The sequence below is a fragment of the Ovis canadensis genome, chromosome 21, assembly GCF_042477335.2.
Source record: "Ovis canadensis isolate MfBH-ARS-UI-01 breed Bighorn chromosome 21, ARS-UI_OviCan_v2, whole genome shotgun sequence".
NCBI lineage: Eukaryota > Metazoa > Chordata > Mammalia > Artiodactyla > Bovidae > Ovis > Ovis canadensis.
Window position 1 is genome coordinate 28,439,341 of NC_091265.1, and position 19,373 is coordinate 28,458,713.

Consider the following 19,373-nt stretch of genomic DNA (forward strand, 5'->3'; position numbering starts at 1 on the left):
GTTAAGCTCTTGGCATATCCTATGTTCTCGGTAGATGGTAGATGCTGAGATAAATTTGGCTAGTTTTGACCTGTCACTCAGCCTACCAAGATATTTCCCAGGTCTGTCATCTAAAACCTTTGTTCTGCCTCTGTCTCAGCTCTGTGTCTTTTAAGAATTCAAGGTAAATGTGTTTCCTAGGGCAAGCTGGATTTCCTTTCATTGGAAAAATACTTCGAAACCATATTACATGTCTCTCTGTGAGAAGCTTACAATGTTGGATATTTCTTCTTCAGGTAACTTAGTAGAAAAAAAATTTTTTTTTTCCCTGTCCTTCTCCATGGATAGATTGTGAGAAAGCCATTTTAATGGACCTTGGGTTTAAATATCCTTGATGATCCTCCCAAGAGAGCATCACTGAGACTCCCATTTGCCTACAGAGTTAGCTCCATTTCTAGTCTTTTCTCCTTTCACTGGAGTCTTTTTTTTTTTTTAATTTTATATTGGAGTATAGCCGATTAACTGGAGAAGGACATGGCAACGCATTCCAGTATGTTTGCCTGGGGAATCTCATGGACAGACCTTTGTGGGCTACAGTCAACATCCATGGGGTCACAAAGAGTCGGACACGACTGAGCAACTAATAGAACTACTACTGTAGCCGATTAACAATGTTGTCATAGTTTCAGGTGCACGGTGAAGGGACTCAGCCATGCGTATACATGTATCCATTCTCCCCCAAACTCCCCTCCCATCCAGGCTGCCATATAACATTGAGCAGAGTTCCCTGTGCTATATAGTAGGACCTTGTTGGTTATCCATTTTAAATATAGCAGTGTGTACATGTTGATCCCAAATTCCGGTAACTAGTCCTTCTCCCTGTCTCTCCCCTCTGGTAACCATAAGTTTGTTCTCTAAACTTGCCTTTCACTCTACTCTTCAGACTCACTATTCTAGCCACGGTGGACTGCTCACAAAAAAAGAATTCATACGAAACCTTTCATAAATACCAAAGAATGCTTTCAATATATATTTACAGGTAAAGAACAATAAAGTGAAAATTGTGTATCCACCATCCAATTTATCGAATTGAACATTACTGATCCCTGAGAAGCTACTGGTATACCCTCTGTCCCAAAATCATGTCTGTTTTTCTAAAACTATACACTGTTTAGTTTTTTAAAATAAAGGAGCAAGCACAAATCTAGCAAACTTTGTTTAAAAGGGGGAACACCACTGTTAGATCTAAAAATGAACTGAATGAACTCAGGTTCATAGTCTGGCATTAGCTTCCCTGAGGGTTATACAAGGTCTTGATGGGAAAGTCAGTGGGCAGGGTTGTGACTGACTCCTAGGAAATATAAGGCTGACCACTACTGGGGCTTCGCGTGGGTCAGACATCAGACATCTGGTAGGATATGGTCACAGAGAATGGTCTGCCATGTCTTTTCTACTTCTGATTTCTCTGTGGCCTACCTCCGTTCTCAGCAAGTAGGTCAAAGCAAAACTGTTCTGTGGGAAGCAGGGAATGCCCTCAGCTAACTCAGATGGACAGCGTGGAAGGGATGAGCAGGTACTTCACTAGCTCATGGATAAGGCCAGTATTGCCAGAAAAAGTCTGAATCCAGTTTACCAAATCATTCTTTGTCAGGTTGAAGAGAGGATGCAGTACCACCTATAGAACAGTCTTACCTTAAAGTTGACCTCTAAGTCAATCAGGCCTCTAGAGCTAACTTGTTTTTTTTTCAAATTTACTAATGCACTTTAAAATAATAATAATAACAAATTGAATCAGTTCTTAACATGAATAAAAACGATATTTTCCAAAACAAAAAGGAATTAGCAGGAATATTTTGTTTACATTTTTGCAAATTTCCTTTTTTCTTCCAGTATTATTAAGATATAACTCCTGGTGGCTCAGAGGGTAAAGCATCTGCCTGCAATGCGGGAGACCCGGGTTCGATCCCTGGGTTGGAAAGATCCCCTGGAGAAGGAAATGGCAACCCACTCCAGTACTCTTGCCTGGTAAATTCCGTGGACTGAGGAGCCTGGTAGGCTACAGTCCATGGGGTCGCAAAGAGTCAGACACAACTGAGCTACTTCACTCAACCCTGTATAGGTTCAGTGGATACGGCATAATGAAATGATTTACATTCACCATGAAGTGATTATCATCATAAGTTTCATGAATATCCATCATCACATATAAGTATAACATTAAAGAAATAGAAAAAGAATTTTTCTCTTGTGATGAGAACTCAGGGTTTTCTCTCTTCTAACTAACTTTGGTTTATTAGAAAGAGGGGAAAGGATGACAAATTATACTCTAAGGAAGCAAACAGATGAATTCAGAGTGTTGGACAACTTACTTGGCTTCTGTAACAAGTCAAAAGCATGAAAAAATAATATGAGTGAAGAATCAGAACCAAATGTGGAATTGTTGGCTACGACTGTCATAACAAAATATCAGAGACTGGCTAGCTTAAACAGCAGAAATTAATTTTCTCACAGTTCTGGCAGTTGGAGGCCCAAGATCAAGGTACCAGTGGTTAATTTCCTCTGCAGCCTCTCCCCCTGGCTGGCCATGCCTACCCTGTTCCTGCCTCTTCACACGGTGGACCCTCGGCACACACTTGGCACTGGTTTCTCTCCATAGGTTCTAATCTCCTTTCCTCTTCTTCTTCTCCTTATCTTCCTCCTCCTGCTTCTAATTTATTTTATTGATACATGGTTGTTTTACAGTGCAGTGTTAATTTCTGCCATACAGCAAAGTGATTCAGTTATACGTATTCATGTTCTTTTCCATTAGTCTCCTTTCTTCTCTTAAGGACTTTAGTCAGGTTGAAATAGTTCAGTTCAATTCAGTCGCTCAGTCATGTCCGACTCTTTGTGACCCCATGAATCGCAGCACGCCAAGCCTCCCTGTCCATCACCAACTCCCGGAGTTCACTCAGACTTGAGTCCATCGAGTCAGTGATGCCATCCAGCCATCTCATCCTGGGTCGTCCCCTTCTCCTGCCCCCAATCCCTCCCAGCATCAGAGTCTTTTCCAATGAGTCAACTCTTCACATGAGGTGGCCAAAGTACTGGAGTTTCAGCTCTAGCATCATTCCTTCCAAAGAAATCCCAGGGCTGATCTCCTTCAGAATGGACTGGTTGGATGTCCTTGCAGTCCAAGGGACTCTCAAGAGTCTTCTCCAACACCACAGTTCAAAAGCATCAATTCTTTGGCGCTCAGCCTTCTTCACAGTCCAACTCTCACATCCATACATGACTACTGGAAAGACCATAGCCTTGACTAGACGGACCTTAGTCGGCAAAGTAATGTCTCTGCTTTTTAATATGCTATCTAGGTTGGTCATAACTTTCCTTCCAAGGAGTAAGCGTCTTTTAATTTCATGGCTGCAGTCGCCATCTGCAGTGATTTTGGAGCCCCCAAAAATAAAGTCTGACACTGTTTCCACTGTTTCCCCATCTATTTCCCATGAAGTGATGGGACCGGATGCCACGATCTTCGTTTTCTGAATGTTGAGCTTTAAGCCAACTTTTTCACTCTCCTCTTTCACTTTCATCAAGAGGCTTTTTAGTTCCTCTTTACTTTCTGCCATAAGGGTGGTGTCATCTGCATATCTGAGGTTATTGATATTTCTTCCGGCAATCGGGATTCCAGCTTGTGTTTCTTCCAGTCCAGCGTTTCTCATGATGTACTCTGCATAGAAGTTGAATAAGCAGGGTGACAATATACACCCTTGACGTACTCCTTTTCCTATTTGGAACCAGTCTGTTGTTCCATGTCCAGTTCTAACTGTTGCTTCCTGACCTGCATACAGATTTCTCAAGAGGCAGGTCAGGTGGTCTGGTATTCCCATCTCTTTCAGAATTTTCCACAGTTTATTGTGATCCACACAATCAAAGGCTTTGGCATAGTCAATAAAGCAGAAGTAGATGTTTTCCTGGAACTCTCTTGCTTTTTCCATGATCCAGCGGATGCTGGCAATTTGATCTCTGGTTCCTCTGCCTCTTCTAAAACCAGCTTGAACATCAGGAAGTTCACGGTTCACGTATTGCTGAAGCCTGGCTTGGAGAATTTTGAGCACTACTTTACTAGCGTGTGAGATGAGTGCAATTGTGCAGTAGTTTGAGCATTCTTTGGCATTGCCTTTCTTTGGATTGGAATGAAAACTGACCTTTTCCAGTCCTGTGGCCACTACTGAGTTTTCCAAATTTGCTGGCATATTGAGCACAGCACTTTCACAGCATCATCTTCCAGGATTTGAAACAGTTCAACTGGAATTCCATCACCTCCACTAGCTTTGTTTGTAGTGATGCTTTCTAAGGCCCAGTTGACTTCACATTCCAGGATGTCTAGCTTTAGATGAGTGATCACACCATCATGATTATCCAGGTCGTGAAAATCTTTTTTGTACAGTTCTTCTGTGTATTCTTGCCATCTCTTCTTAATATCTTCTGCTTCTGTTAGGTCCAGACCATTTCTGTCCTTTATCAAGCCCATCTTTGCATGAAATGTTCCCTTGGTATCTCTAATATTCTTGAAGGGATCTCTAGTTTTTCCCATTCTGTTTTTTTCCTCTATTTCTTTGCATTAATCACTGAAGAAGGCTTTCTTATCTCTTCTTGCTATTCTTTGGAACTCTGCATTCAGATGCTTATATCTTTCCTTTTCTCCTGGCTTTTTGCTTCTCTTCTTTTCACAGCTATTTGTAAGGCCTCCCCAGACAGCCATTTTGCTTTTTTGCATTTCTTTTCCATGGGGATGGTCTTGATCCCTGTCTCCTGTGCAATGTCACAAACCTCATTCCATAGTTCATCAGGCACTCTATCTATCAGATCTAGGCCCTTAAATCTATTTCTCACTTCCACTGTATAAACATAAGGGATTTGATTTAGGTCATACCTGAATGGTCTAGCGGTTTTCCCTGCTTTCTTCAATTTAAGTCTAAATTTGGTAATAAGGAGCCTAAAGGCCTTATGTTAACTTAGTTACCTCTTTAAAACCCCTATCCCCAGTTACAGTCACATTCTGAGGTATACCAGAGCACATGGATTCAACATATACAATTTTTTTTTGAGGGGAATACAATTGAGCCTGTAACAGCCTAATTTAAAAAAGGCATTTTTGAGATGCGGGGGATGTTTTGTTATGGACCAATATCAAGGGAGTATCGTTATTTTTTCTAGGTGCCTTAATAGTAATGTGGTGTTAAAAAATGGGTAGTGTAGAGATGGATTCTGAAGTATACAGAGGTGAGATGATACGATGTGGAAACAAGGTTTTAGAATACTTCAAGAAAAAACAGAAAGCAAGAAGATCGATTGAGTAATAGGCCAAAGTATTGATAATTATTGAATCTGGGTGATTGGGTGTCAGGGGCTTACTTCTGAGTATGTTTGAAAATTGTATAAAAATAATTTTAAGTATTTGGGTTAACAGAAGCAAAGAGAGTTTAATGGCCGTGGGGCTGTTGGTTATGGCTGTCTTCAACACGCTCACTACTTGGGTTGCGCTTCGCTAGTCTGGTTGGCTTCTACATGTGGTCTTCTCGGGAGTCTCTGTTGCCTGTCTCTACTAGATCCTCTTTCTTGAATACAGCTTGGTGAAGGACATCTACAGGAACTTCTTAAGAAAATGTTCATTGGAATGTGAATTTCTCAGATCTTAAATACCTGAAAAATTTTTAAAAAGTTCTGTTCTCACACTTGATCAATAGTTTGGGTTCTTAGATTTCATTCTAAGTTGGAAATAATTTTCCTTCAGAATTCCTAAGTCATTGCTCCATCATCATCTTGCTTTCATTGATGCTGTTGAGCATTACTGTACTGACTTCATTGTTTTGTCTTTTTTTCTGTTTTTTTCTTTCTTGGAAACTTCTCTTGTTCAGACATTGAACCCCTGTATTGGTTCTCTGGAACATTGTTACAAATATTCTCCCTCCTTTTTTCCATATTTTTGTCTTTCGATTTTGCTCTCAAGGAGATCTCCTCAACTTTATCTTTCAATCCTTTAGTTGAATTTTTAAAATTTCTGCTATTAAATTGTCAATTTCTGAGAGCTCTTTTTGGTGGTTGTTCTCTTAGGGTTTTAATAGTATCCTATTTTTGTTTCATAGGCACAGTTTTATTTCATTTTTTGTGAAAATATTAATGGTATTCTCCACCCCACCTCCCTATCCCCCTCCAAAAGTAGCTGTTTCCTTCAGCTTGTTTTTGTGTGTTTGCTGTGGTCTGTATCTTCATTAGAGGCATTCCCAGTATGTCACTGAAATGTGATCTTTCGCTGTGTTGCTTCTGATTAAGGGCAGGACAGGGGAATTTAAAAAGAGCTCTCAAGACCTTGACATTGTGGTAAATGAACGAAGCCACTCACAAAGTACCACATGGTGTATGATTTCATTTTAACGAAATGTCCAGAATAAGCAAATTCATAGAGACAGAAAATAGATCAGTAGTTGCCTGGGGCTGGAGAATGGGATGACTGTTAATGGGCATAGCATTTTCTTTGGGGTGATGAAAATATTCTGAAATTGATTGTGGTGATGGTTGTACAACTCTGTGTATATACTAAACACCACTGAATTGTACACTTTAAAAACTGAATTGATCAGGATGGGGGACACATGGGCAACTGTGGCTGATTCATGTCGATGTATGCCAAAAAACACCACATTATTGTAAAGTAATTAGCTTCCAATTAAAATAAATAAATTAATTTAAAAGATGGAATCGAGTTACATCTTAATAAAGCTTAATATTCTAGCTTAATAAACCACTCAGTGATGATGGTTATACTACTAAACACCATTTAATTGTATACTTTTTAAAAGGGTGAACTGAGTTGTGAGTTATGTCTTAATAAAACTGTCCAAAAAAAAAAAAAAGCTGTCAGGAAAGCGAATATGGGATGGAGATCATTAGCTCTGAGCCTCCCTGTAGCTTGATCTGGGAGGGCTGTCTCCTGGGAGCCTCTGGAGCAGCGTCTTCTGGTTTTCCTTCTGCTCTGTTCACCTGGAGGAGTCTTTCATCCTCTTGCAGAGTGTGGGCCACCTGACAACATTATGGCAGTCAACAGGAGAGAGCGTACGAGAGCCTCTCCTCTGACATTTCACCGTCAGTAGATACAGTGCCCTGACTTTTTCTGTTCGCCTTCAGCCGTGCTGGTACTCCTGCGCCAGAGACACTCTTGCTTTTTACTATGGAAAATTTCAAAGATTGACAAAAGTGGAGAGAATAGTGCAATAAACCTCCATGTTCCCACTATCCAGGTTCACAAATGATCCCTTCATGAACACTTTCTTTTCATCTATATCCCCCACCCCCTTCCTTAGACTATTTCACAGCAAGTACTAGACGTTTCTCTTTTATGCTTTCTAGAGACTGTGCTGTGCTATGCTTAGTTGCTCAGTTGTGTCCGACTCTTTGTGACCCCATGGACGATAGCCTGCCAGGCTCCTCTGTCCATGGGGAGTCTCCAGGCAAGAGTCCTGGAGTGGGTGGCCAGGCCCTGCTCCTGGGGATCTTCTCAGCCCAGGGATCAAATGCAGGTCTGCTGCATTGCAGGCGGATTCTTTACCATCTGAGCCATCAGGGAAGTCCTCTGTTCAGTTCAGTTGCTCAGTTGTGTCCGACTCTTTGTGACCCCATAGACTGCAGCATGCCAGTCTTACCTGTCCACCACCTCCCTGGAGCTTGCTCAAACTCATGTCCATCGGTCAATGATGCTATCCAACCATCTCATCCTCTGTCATCCCCTTCTTCTCCCACTATCAATCTTTCCCAGCATTAGGGTCTTTTCCAATGGGTCAGCTCTTTGCATCAGGTGGCCAAAGCATTGGAGTTTCAGCTTCAGCATCAGTCCTTCCAATGAATATTCAGGACTGATTTCCTTTAGGATGGACTGGTTGGCTCTCCTTGCAGTCCAAGGGACTCTCAAGAGTCTTCTCCAACACCACAGTTCAAAAGCATCAATTCTTTGGCGCTCAGCCTTCTTTATGGTCCAACTCTCACATCCATACATGACTACTGGGAAAAACCATCGTTTTGACTAGATGAACTTTGTTGGCGAAGTAATTTCTCTGCTTTTTAATATGCTATCTAGGTTGGTCATAGCTTTTCTTCCAAGGAGCAAGTGTCTTTTAATTTCACAGCTGCAGTCACCATCTGCAGTGATTTTGGAGCTCCAAAAAATAAAGTCTGACACTGTTTTCATTGTTTTCCCATCTATTTGCCATGAAGTGATGGGACTGGATGTCATGATCTTAGTTTTCTGAATGTTGAACTTTAAGCCAACTTTTTCACTCTCCTCTTTCACTTTCATCAGAAGGCTCTTTTAAGGGTGGTGTCATCTGCATATCTGAGGTTATTGATATTTCTCCCAGTAATCTTGATTCCAGCTTGTGCTTCATCCAGCCTGGCAATTCTCATGATGTATTCTGCATATAAGTTAAATAAGCAGAGTGACAATATACAGCCTTGACATACCCCTTTCCCAATTTGGAACCAGTCTGTTATTCCATGTCCAGTTCTAACTGTTGCTTCTTGACCTGCATACGGGTTTCGCAGGAGGCAGGTCAGGTGGTCTGATATTCCCATCTCTTGAAGAATTTTCCACAGTTTGTTGTGATCCACACAGTCAAAGGCTTTGGCATAGTCAATAAAGCAGAAGTAGATGTTTTTCTGGAATTCTCTTGCTTTTTCAGTGATATAATGGATGTTGGCAATTTGATCTCTGGTTTCTCTGCCTTTTCTAAATCCAGCTTGAATATCTGAAAGATCATGGTTCACGTACTGTTGAAGCCTAGCTTGGAGAAGTTTGAGCATTACTTTAGTAGCATGTGAGATGAGTGCAATTGTGCAGTAGCTTGAGCATTCTTTGGTATTGCCTTTCTTTGGGATTGGAATGAAAACTGACCTTTTCCAGTCCTGTGGCCATTGCTGAGTTTTCCAAATTTGCTGGCATATTGAGTGCAGCACTTTCACAGCATCATCTTTTAGGATTTGAAATAGCTCAGCTGGAATTCCATCACCTCCACTAGCTTTGTCCGTAGTGATGCTTCCTAATGCCCACTTGACTTTGCATTCCAGGATGTCTGGCTCTAGGTGAGTGATCATGCCAGCTTGATTATCTGGGTCATGAAGATCTTTTTTGTATAGTTCTTCTGTGTATTTTTGCCACCTCTTCTTAATATCTTCTGCTTCTGTTAGGTCCATACCATTTCTGTCCTTTATTGTGCCCGTCTTTGCATGAAATGTTCCCTTGGTATTTCTAATTTTCTTGAAGACAGCTCTAGTCTTTCCCATTCTATTGTTTTCCTCTATTTCTTTGCATTGATCACTGAGGAAGGCCTTATCTCCCCTTGCTATTCTTTGGAACTCTGCATTCAAATAGGTGTATCTTTCCTTTTTTCCTTTGTCTCTCACTTCTCTTCTTTCCTCAGCTATTTGTAAGGCCTCCTCAGACAGCCATTTTGCCTTTTGCAGTTCTTTTTCTTGGAGAGAAAGAGGAGACAAAGCATCCTGAATTCTGTCAGTAAGGGGGTTGTCTAGGGCTCTAACCTCTTTTCAAACTGCTTTCCCTGTGGTCCTTACTTTAGCATCCTGCTCCCCTGCTCTAGGTCCCCTGGAGGAGGGCATTGCAACCCACTCCAGTATTCTTGCCTGGAGAATTCCATGGACAGAGGAGCCTGACAGGCATTAGTCCATGGGGTCTCAGAGTCAGACACGACTGAGAGTGTCTGAGTGCTTCTTTTCAGGAGCACCCAGTATGGCTAGTCTTGGGCCCGGTAAGGATTCTGTGGTTTAAGTCAGTCGAATTCTCAGCTTTCCTTGCATCTGATTTAAGATTCAGATTTCTTAAGTCTGCTAAGTCTGTTACTAGTTAATCATTGTATCCCAAGCTTCCCCAATTTTACATCATCATCTTCTCTCCACGTTCCCTGTCCTAAACTCTGTTTTTGGCTGTGGTAGGTCTTCATTGCCGTGCCCACGCTTTCTCTAGTGGTGGCACGTGGGGGCTTCTCTAGTTGTAGGTTAGTTGCCCCACAGCGTATGGGATCTTCTTTGCCCGACCAAGTATCAAAACCACATCCCCTGCAATGGAAGGTGGATTCTTAACCACTGGGCCACCAGACAAGTCTCCTGAGTGGTTTTGTTATTAAGGAAAAAGCAGGAGTTGGTGAAAGTAGAGGCGTCTGTTCAGTATGCCAGCCTGTCAGAAAGATCAACTGCTTTTTAATTTTTTTCCCTCTATTATTTATTTATTTATTTTTGCTCTGTCCAACCCTCTTCTACTCAAACTGGAACCCTTTTTTATTTCTTTATAGATGATTGATCTATTTCCCTGGAAAACCTGATCTATTTGCCTGGAAAACCCCTTTCCAATCTTCAAGAACTAAGAGGAATGTCCTTGTTTTAACACGCCTCTGTTCCAACCTTAAGCCCAGGCAAGGTTACGGAGTCCCTGCATTATGCCTTGCAGGCATTTTTGTCCTCGCCTCTTATTCTGGCATTGTTTGCCTCCGAGTGCTGCATTGCTATTTGTTTTCATCTTCCTTGCTGGCCTGGGAAGTAGGGCCTGAGACTAGGAAGTAGATCTTGTTTTCCTCTGTACCATGAGCAGCGTCTGGTTCCCAGTAAATGTGTGTTAACCCCCAGACTGGGTCTTGGAGCACTGTGCTTCCAGGGTGGGGACAGGAAGTGGACAATGACCCTTTCCTTCTTGCCTCTTACAGGCGTGACAGTTTGCTAAATATTAAGGAGTAGAACATGTTGTCGGCTTGTTGTTATGCAACGTTGCTCCCTTTGCTTTCAAGTCTGGTGTTTTTTAGCCAGTCAGCAGGTCAGAGAGGGTGGGAGGGCCGCTGTAAGGGCGTAAACATCCTACCAAAGAAGGAAGGGACTCACTCACAGATGCTGAGTTTCCCTCCCTTGAGAGAAAGGCCCCAACCACGCCCCGCTCCAACTAGGGAAGGGAGGCAGTTCATCCTGTCTTGACAGCTATTCACTCAGCTCTGCATGGTCTTCCATTATGTTTTCCTTTGGATGTGATGCCAGGAGGATTTTTTAAATTGATGATTATGTTATTAAAAAAAAATCTGATGTTAAGATATTATTTCTGAGAGGTCCTATTAAAAATGCAAATATATAACTTTGAAAGGATTTAACATGTTGTTTCTTTATATATGAATATATATACACGTTTGGCTGTGCCAGGCCTTAGTTGCGGCACATGGGATCTTCCATCTTCGTTGCAACATTCGGGGTCTTTAGTTGTGGTCTGCAAACCCTTAGTTGCAGCTTGAGGGATCTAGTTCCCTGACCAGGGATAGAACCTATGCCCCCTGCCTTGGGAACTCCGAGTCTTAGCTACTGCACCACCAGGGAAGTCCCTGATTTCGTGTTTCTTGAAGTGTGATCCTCAAGAAGCTATAAATATCATCCTGGGGCGGGGGAAGGAAATTAAGAACTCGTGACCAAACAAATGTGGGATGCTAGATTAAACAAAGTTAAATAGGGTCCCTTCAAGACCTGTCAGCATCTCGCTGCTGTGCCTTGTGACTTCGAGAGGGGTGTGTAGTAGCAACGTTTCCTGAGTTTATTTTATGTTTCATCTGAGGAGCAAGAGCACTTCAGTAATGTGTTTTGTGGAACACAAGTAATTCTGGAAACAGCCCCTCAGCTTAAGTTCATCCTTTGAGGTCCCCCGGACGTGCCACTTCATCTAAGCTGCCCCTGGAGATATGTAAACTTTTCTTTCGTGAATTGCCTGACTTTCCTTTGTCTCGTTGTCTCCCTACCTCTTCTCTACCCACTGTGGTGGTGGTGGTCTAGTCATCAAGTGGTGCCCGACTCTTGTCGTGTTGCGACCCCATGGACTGCAGCCCTCCAGGCTGCTCTGTCTGTGGGATTCTCCAGGCAAGAATACTGGAGTGGGTTGCCATTCCCTTCTCCAGGGGATCTTCCCGACCTAGGAATTGAATCCGGGTCTCCTGCATTGCAGGCAGATTCTTTACCGACTGAGCTACAAGTGAAGCCCTCTCTACCCACTACCTCCTTGTCCATATTGTACCAGTCTCACTGCATCTGGAACATCCTTGTCTTGCACAGACGTACTCAGGAGATACTTGCAGTACTGTATTGGTGCCCTAGCTGAGTCAGCCTTAGAGTTCAAAAGGCACCGGCAGGAGTGGGAGCCCAAGAGAGGTCCGGGGCTTGGGACCCTCACTGCTCAGGGATGGGGATCAGGGAGAGGACTTAGGGACGACACGGGACCAGTGTAAGAGCCTGGACACAGAGAACAGGAAAAGAGAGCAAAGTCTGGACACGCTGAGAATATAAATCAAATGTACTGAAGGCCAGCTCTGTGTCTGACACCCTGTGGTAGGCTCTGGTTTTTGTTGTTGTTTGTTTCTGTGTGTGTGTGTGTGTGTGTGTGTGTTTAACATTTCTTTCTTTATTTGGATGCATCAGGTCTTAGTTGCGGCACATGGGCTGTTTGTCGTGTTATGCGTGATCTTTCATTGCGGCACGCAGACTCTTCAGCCGTGGTGTGGGCTTAGTTTCTCCTAGGTAGGAGGGATCTTAGTTCCCTGACCAGGAATCAAACCCATGTCCTCTGCCTTCGAAGGTGGATTCTTAAGCCCTGGATCACCAGGGAAGTCCCCTAACCATTGACTATTTAAACTTAATTCTGACCTTTCAAATAGGTGATATTCTTCCCATTTCCTCAATGAAGAAATGGCATCAGCAAGGTGAAGCAGACATCAGTGTTTGTGCCGAGGATACAGAGATGAATAAAGCCCAGGCCCTTCCCCCAGCGAACCCTTGTTTTATGGAATAGGTGGTCCTGTAAATAAATAAACAGTGGGGTGACTACAGTGATTAAGCTGTGGTCAGGGTCACAAGCAAGAACCCAGTGTGTTTATGTGGGGAAGGGATGGGAGTTGACAAATCCAGAAAGGCTTCCAGGAGTGATGCTGGAGCCAGGTGGGCTGAGAGTGTGAGAACAGCAGGGACCGAAAAAGCAAAAGCTTGGGGGTGAGGAATATCCCAAGAAATTCATTGCCATTGGAGTATGGCATGTGAGGTAGGTGAGAAGTGAGGCTGAGGAAGTTGTAGACAGGTTGAAGAGTTTTGGATTTGATTTTTGAAAACCACGGGAAGCCGCTGCAGGGTTTTTAGCAGAAGAACAGGCCCGTGTGGATACATAGTGGTAGGTAGTATTATTCCCATTGTCTGTGAGGGAAGCCAGGCTTGGAAAGAGACTTGCCCAAGCTCACTCAGCTTATCAGAGGTGAAGCAGAGCCAGTTTCAACTCAAATCCATCTGGATCTTTCCATGACTAAGCTGCCTCTCAAAGTAACAATGGCCAATCATCACACTGAGTTTCCTACTGAAAAGTACTCTCATTCTGATATTGGAATGAGACAATAGTTTTAAGACTTAATATGGAAAAAAAAAAAAGACAATATGATAAAAAAAAAGTTGTTCTTTTTTTTTTTTCTGCCTTCTTATTTATTTTCAGAGTAAAGAAACACTGGACAAAGTTAGGAGATAAAATATGCTTTATAATAAAACCCATTTTACTTCCAATAAAAGTTCTTATTTTCTAGAAGTTTTAGCTTCTAATACATTTAAAGTTTTAGCTTTAATACATTTAAAGATAGTCTAATGATGGACGAAGATAATGAGAATTTATCAGTGTAAAATGACATTCTTTATTCATTTTTCCTTATTTTATTTTATTTTTTAATTTAAACTTTTAATTTTATATTGGAGTATAGCAGATTAATAATGTTGTGATAATTGCAGGTGCACAGCAAAGTGACCCAGTCAGTTCAGTTCAGTTCAGTTGCTCAGTCATGTCTGATTTTTTGTGACCCCATGGACCACAGCACACCAGGCTTCCCTGTCCATCACCAACTCCCAGAGTTTACTCATCATGTATATTGAGCCGGTGGTGCCATCCAACCATCTCATCCTCTGTCGTCCCCTTCTCCTCCTGCCTTCAATCTTTCCTAGCACCAGTCTTTTCTAGTGAGTCAGTTCTTCGCATCAGGTGGCCAAAGTATTGGAGTTTCAGCTTTAGTATCAGTCCTTCAAATGAATATTCAGGACTGATCCCCTTTAGAATGGACTGGTTGGATCTCCTTGCTGTCCTAGGGACTCTCAAGAGTCTTCTCCAACACCACAGTTCAAAAGCATCAGTTCTTCAGTGTTCAGTTTTCTTTATTGTCCAACTCTCACATCCATACATGACTACTGAAAAAACCATAGCTTTGACTAGATGGACCTTTGTTGGCAAAGTAATGTCGCATACATATATATGTATGACTTTTTTTTTGAGCATAAGCCCATCTGTTCTCCTTGGTTGGCCCTTGTAATAAACCTTTTTTCTGATTAAAAAAAAAGGCTTAATGTGATCAAGAGCTAAAGTTGGGCTGCTCTTTTGGAGTCATGGTGCCGTCGCTATGGAAGGGGCTGGTGGGCATCGACCTCTTTGCCCTAGCCCACACGGCCTTTTCCTCTGCGCAGCATCGTTCTTATATGCGATTAACAGAAAAGGAAGATGAATCACTGCCAATAGATATGGTTCTTCAGACGCTCCTGGCCTTTGCAGTTACCTGTTATGGTATAGTTCATATTGCAGGGGAGTTTAAAGGTAGGGATGCCACTTCAGAACTAAAAAATAAGACATTTGACACACTAAGGACTCACCCATCATTTTATGTATTTAATCATCGTGGTTGAGTACTGTTCCGGCCTTCGAATACAACAAATTCTTCAAACCAAGATGCATTGTCCTCTAACACATCATTGAAGTTACGAAAACTTGAATGACTGCGTTGTTAAGATTTTTACAAATTATAATAATAGGACAGGACACAAAGCTGGAATATTGGAGTTTGGGATACAAAACACTCCCCCATCAGTATTTATATTGATTGCTCAGACCTAATGAAAAAAGTCCACAACCCTTATTTGTACACTGTTAACCAAGTCATTAATGCAGTATAAGTTATCTGTGAAATGAGTCTTTGATCTTTCATAGAGAGAATTCTTTTTTCATTTAAAACAAATTCACATTTTTGTAAAAGTCACTGTTTTGAGCACATTTCTTTGAAAAATGTTGATGGTTTTATAATTATTTATTTTCTTGGATTTCTTTTGCACTACAGTTTTCAGGATCCTTTTGGAAATAGTGTGACTACTGCATTTTACAGCATGAATGGTAGCAAATGGTCTTAAGTTCTTAACCACAAATGGATTTCTCTAAAGAGACCAAAATGGTGACTTATCAGTTTTTCTCATGCCCCCTAAAAAGTGGCTCTGCTTCAGCAGATACTTGCCAGTTTTTAACTTATCCGTGACTTCTCACCCTACCCCACTCCCATATACCTCCTAACATCAGCTGTCTTGTTTCATCACTTCTTCGGAGTTCAGTGTGCAGTGAGCAAGTTTTGTGTCAGAAATCCCTTGTCATAACAAATAGATTTAACAAACTCAGCTTACGTAAAGCTACCTGTGTTCTCTTCATATATCTGTAAAAAGATGTCCCTAATTGATTATGTAGTGTAAGAATAGTTGAAGATAGACCAGAAAGACTATCCATGAATTATCCTACCTATGTAGAAGAACAGTGATCACTGAAGAAAACTAATTAGTTGTTACTAGCCAGTTTAACTTATTCAAAGCCTCTGTTATTTTATTGCGTACTAAACTAGTGAATTAGTTGGAGAAGGCAATGTCAACCCACTCCAGTGCTCTTGCCTGGAAAATCCCATGGATGGAGGAGCCTGGTGGGCTGCAGTCCATGGGGTCGCGAAGAGTCAGACACGACTGAGCGACTTCCCTTCACTAGTACTTAGTGCTGTAAAGGTTCAGAGAAGGAGGAATCAGGGAGGACATCATGGGGGAGATGGCATCTGTGTTGCCCTGAAGGAAGACGTAAACTAGAACAGATAATGCGAAACCAGGTGAGAGAACGATGGGGCTGAGGGGGTGGAGTTGTGCATCCACGTGGTAGAGCAGGAGTGGGCGTGGGAAACAGATGACAAGAGGCCACTTCCTGGCATAGCCATAGCCACTCCCTTCCAAAGATTGCTATGTAAAGAGGAAAGAAACAACGATCATATAACTTGATTTCCATCTTCACTTTTGCTAAATGTAAATACACAACTGACATTCTTAAAATATTTTTAACTGCCTTATTGCAGCCACTAGAGAGTTTATTTCCTGTCCTGTTCCCCCTTACTCTGCACAGTGATATATCTCAATGTCCCCATCCCCTCCTCAAAGCCACTCTGTACATAAAAGGACAACAAGGAAGATTCTACGGCTGGTAGGACCGTAGTCAGATGTACACACATAAATGACATTTGAGTGAAAATGCAATCATAGGATTCTGTATGATGAACAGAGCTTGCTTATGTAGAAGGGGGTGTGTGTTTGTGTTAATTCTCCCAAGTTAAGATTCCTTCTAACTGTTCTGATGATATTCAGAGCCTGGAGTTGGAGTCTTTTGCAAATGCTACTCTATTATATTACTGTTGATGGTGTGGGGAAAAAAGGATGTATATATGAATCAAACAGACCCGGGAAGGTATTCCAGCTCCCTTCCTACCAATTCTTTTACCTTGAGCACATTATGAACTGTCTTAAGACCAAGTCTTATGGATCTTTGATCTTATAATTATGCCGCTTCTTTCTGCCATTGTGAAATTACCCATCACTGGATAATTTTCAGTAGCAAATAAGTATGCTCTAAGGGGACAACAGAGGATGAAATGGTTGGATGGCATCACTGACCCAATGGACATGAGTTTGAGTAAACTCTGGGAGTCGGTGATGGACAGGGAGGCCTGGCGTGTTGCAGTCCATGGTGTCCCAAAGAGTTGGACACAACTGAGCGACTGAACTGAAGTGAATATTTCTTACCTGAAAACAGCCCCCCCCAAATGAAAAATGTTTTCTAATTTTGTTTCTCAAATGTTACAAGATAAATTCATTAACTTAAAACTCTGTTGATCTTATTCCCCTCTTGAGCTATCTTTTAGTTTCTGCATTCCCTTTCTCAATAAAACTTAACAATGGTCTCTTGTTTTGGCTTTGACTACCTCCCCTCACTCTAATCTCTTCTCATTATTCCGCAGGGACTATTCTTGTCTGTGCCATCCAGTGACCTTCATGTTGCCAAGCTGAAGGCCACTGCTTTGTTTTGGTCTTCCTTATTCTCTCAGCAGCATGTGACAAGGCTGATCTCTCTTTGACACTCTGCTTTCCTGGGTCTCTTCATACCTCCCTTGACTCTCTTCACGTCTCCTTCTCTCAGGACTTCCCTGTGGTCCAGGGGCTAGGACTCTGCTCTCAGTGCAGGGCCTCTGGGTTCGATCCCTGGTCAGGGAACTAGATCCCACGTGCTGCAATTAACAGTTCCCATGCCTCTACGAAGATCTGAGATCCCATGTGCCACAGCTGAGACCCAGTGCAGCCAACTAAGTAAATATTTTTAAAAACCAAACTCTTAAAAAGAAAATCTCTGTCTGTCTTCAACCTCTAAATAATAATATGCCTCATGTTCTGAAATTGGCCTCTTCTCTATTTATTCACCCTCTGTAGATGTCCTGTTTTAATCTGATGGCTTGCCATAACATCCGTTAGCTAATGACCCTCAAATCTGTAGCTGCATCCTCAGACTTTCTCTGGAACTCTAGATTCCTATCCAGAGAGATGTCTAGGCAATGTTGCAAATTTAATGTGACCGAAAGAGAACTCTGGATGTAGTCTAAACCTGTTCTTTCAGTCTTCCCCACCTCAGTAAGTGGGGAAGTGCTAGTATTCCTTCTAAGTACTCATGCCAAAATATCTAGGCCTTACTTTTTTTTTTTTTACTGAGAAAATAATTTATTTAATTGTAAATCAGGAATTTTAGTTTTTTAACATTATTAATAAGATTTTTGAGTTTGTCCATTTGGATTTTAAAAAGTGAACTTAAAAAAAATCAAGATCCCTTCAAAAGGAAACATCATTCCTTTTCTCTGATCTTTGAGGGTATATTTTCTTTGCTTTCAGGCTTAAATTATGAACTTTCCCTACTCCAGAATGGATCCCAAAAAACTTGAATTATAGAGAGGTGAGAGTCCTAACCGACCTTTGATCGCCTTTTTCTTTTACAAGCCCACTTCTTCAGGACTTTTGTTGGTTTTGTTTTACTGGGTTGTGAAAAATTTTGGCAAGAACTGAAGAGTAGGGGGCACAGTGAAACAGCAGAGAAAATGAAGGTTTCATTCTATCGAAGAAGCTCACAGTGCTGAGCATCAAGCCAGTGCAGTGGCTCTTCCAAGTCAATTGCTTAAAAATGGAAAGCAGTGTCGTAAACTGGAACACAAGCAAAATATAAACGTGCCTGCATACGTAAATGTTGCCTCCTAACCTCCTTTACATCGACTTGCTTAGCTTTAAAGAATATATAAGATCTGATAGCGTCTAAAGGAACTGAATGACAGGATGTTCAGTTACAAGGACTGGATCTCCCATTGCCATCCCCTCTACTTTTGATATAAAATCAATTGCCCATTTTTGTTAAACACGTCTGGTTGTTATACTTCAGTAGTGCAAGGGGACATGAGAGGTTCCTTGATGTTAGCCCTCCAGCTTGGGGCTTGATGGGCTGAGGGTTGGAGCGGGGGCAGCAGAACTCACTGATGACTGACTGTCATGAAGTCCAGGTCTGGGAAATGTAACCCCTGGCAAGCCTCTTCAGTCCCCTGCAGGTCTTTGTCTCCTGTGACACCATCCACTTCTTCTGGCCTAGGGTCTGAAGACTCAAGCTTCAGGGTCTGGCACGCTGAACACGACTTGGGCAGGACAACACTGGTTCAGCTGTCGTAATGGTTGAGGAGACTGGAGACCGTCCACACCGCCTCCCATTCAGCGCCCGGATCCAGGCCATATTTACGTGCCAGCCGCATGCCCTGTGCCCCTCAGAGGAGGCACTGCCCCCCAGTGATCAGCTCCCTGTCTTTCTGCCCTCTCTTTGCTTATTTCATGCCAACTTACAGCAACGCATTGCCAACTTACTTTGAGGCTTGGTTCTCACTTCATGCAGAGCACCCACTGGCCCATTCAGATTGCTTGTGACTCCCAACATCTCCACCACATCCACTGGGAATCTCGACTAGTCTTGGCGCAGAAGCCAGACAATGTCCTGATAAGGAAAGGACGTTGACTAAACCATTTGAGGATCAACAAGGTAGACTGGGGCCTACTAAGAGTCCTCCTGAGGCAAAAGCAACCCTGTGTTGCTTCAGACCCAGCAGAGATAGGAAGACACTGAAATCAAGAGGACAGCCCCTCACAATCGTATCTTGTTGCCAAACACT

The 19,373-nt window shown here is 42.3% G+C and overlaps 1 protein-coding gene and 1 pseudogene across 2 annotated transcripts in view; both read left to right on the top strand.

The window, feature by feature from the left end:
* The window catches only part of RAB30 (RAB30, member RAS oncogene family), a 95,953-nt gene that overhangs the window by 37,109 nt on the left and 39,471 nt on the right, over nt 1-19,373 (top strand). The window lies entirely within an intron of this gene.
* On the top strand, nt 14,449-14,844 carry LOC138427274 (ER membrane protein complex subunit 5 pseudogene; annotated as a pseudogene).